Here is a 2,145-nt window from a genome sequence, read left to right on the forward strand (position 1 = left end):
AGAATTCTACTAAGTGTAGTGATTGGACTTTCTTTTCGAACTCCAAAACTCGGGAACTCTTTCTCTCTCTCTCAAGTGGCTTCTTTTATAGGGAGGCTTGCCCTTGCTTTTAGGGTAGACTTCTTCACAATTTGACTCTTCTGCCCTTGTTTATGATCATCCCAGTTATCCTTCTTGTCCATCTCGAGCCTTTTCTTCGGCATGCATCCTTCAGTATTGCACCCTTTTAGCGCTCTTTTCACCTGCGCGTCCGAATCGTCTCCTACTGACTTGGATCCCTTATTCCTGCACACTTAAGCAACTGTTTTGCAGATAATACATGCATTTCACGACATACTGACCAGTAACCAAGGCTTAGAATACGACTTATCAAACTGCTCACACTTACCACGTGCTTGTCCTCAAGCATGAAGACAAACAAAAAGAAATAAGTCGAATTCGAGCCTGGTTACTCCTCCTGACCGACTCTACCTAAACTAGACTCAAGACTCTGACACAAAGAAAAACAAACAACGACTCAAACACATAAACACATATTAAAATAACTTAAACACATAGAACATGCTATATTTTCAACCATCCCTCCCATCGGGATCAGGTGCAATCCGGCCTTAGGCAGCCTTGAACTTCCACCGCCCTCCTTTTCCTCCCTAATCAGTATATCCGCTTGTCAGGATTACCCAATTCTAGGCCAAACACTGGATTCACTTAGTCACTCATTCCTCACAGGGGATGTTAGGACTGTTTACTCTCAATGCTAAACCACAGATGTTTCGGACTCATATCTCATGCGCAGCTCCTGAAGGTCTTTAAGGCTTGTAACGGGGCTATTGATTTGTAGTGTTTGGGGTGGATGTTCCTAAGGCTCTAAGGTTCAAAAACTAACTACTTTATTTGCTGTGGGGGAACTGTGTGCATTTAGGCTTCTGGCTAGTGCTTCTCTTCGGCTGGACAATTTCTGATATTGGCCTCCAACTGGTCAGTGGTCTCCGTGTGGCTTCGCCACCCTTATTCCTTTTTCCTTCTTTTTTTGTGGTCAAGTATCTCCGAGTATTTTCTTCAATGTTTCCTGTGGCTTTTTCACCCTTATTCCTTCTTATATTTTGGACCTGGAATTTTTTCAGATCGATTTTCTCCTTCTTTCTTAATTTTGTTTTCTTCAGCTGGTTCTTTTTGTATGTCCTCCTGGGCAGTTGCCTCCTTGCCTTATGCCTTGCACACAAACAGTCCCGGTGGCTGATGGGTTATTTCGGGGCGTAGATCAGGTTAGAAAATGGGGTTCTAAGGGTAGGGATTTTTTTTAATGGGGGGTTCCTACTGCCTTCAGGGTTTGCTACACGCGGTCACCTTGCCCTAGACATCATGTGGTAGCCACTCTTTTTTTTTTTTTTTTTCCTGTTTTAGTGGGAAGTAGTCCCACTTTAGGCTTCTAACTCACCATTTTAAGAGGGCTTTCGTGTCTGACCTAAAAAATGGGTTTTTTCCTTCATACTTACATCATCAATACTGACTAGGGGCTACTGGGGGGGGGGGGGTTCCGTTTTCCAGCATGCCTTATCTCCCTCAATTCCACTCACCTTCAGTTTGAGGTAGTTGAGTTTTAAGCCCATTCATAAAAATACATATAAATCTTAGACCTAAACAAACCCTAAAAACACTAACATGTAACTGACTCAAATAACACACATATATAAATGTCATACTGGCCATTTGCTCTCCCCTCTCTCTTCACAAGTGCCTGCCCAGATACGGGCTGTGAAGTGAAAAGTGGGAATAGCTAGTATGACAGACACACAATTATAACAAACACATATTATATCAAAAAACTTCTCACACTTAGACTATGCAATAGTCTAAGTGGGAGAGTTTTGCATAGGCTAAGTGAGAGAGTTTTAGATATATATATATATATAGGGGTGCACTATGGTGCCACCATAGATAGGATAACACCATACCACCAATATAGTCCGTTAGATCTCATCTATGGACGCCTAGGATTAAGTTTCGTGAAAAAACACGGGTTTGCGGTCTACTGTATTAGATATTGCAGTCGTGGTAGGCTGCAATATTGTTGTGGTAAGACTGCAATATTCAATGAACAACACTGCAATCTGGTAACGTAAAATTAGAAATTTCCAATTTTAC

This window comes from Salvia hispanica, chromosome 6, assembly GCF_023119035.1.
Source record: "Salvia hispanica cultivar TCC Black 2014 chromosome 6, UniMelb_Shisp_WGS_1.0, whole genome shotgun sequence".
NCBI lineage: Eukaryota > Viridiplantae > Streptophyta > Magnoliopsida > Lamiales > Lamiaceae > Salvia > Salvia hispanica.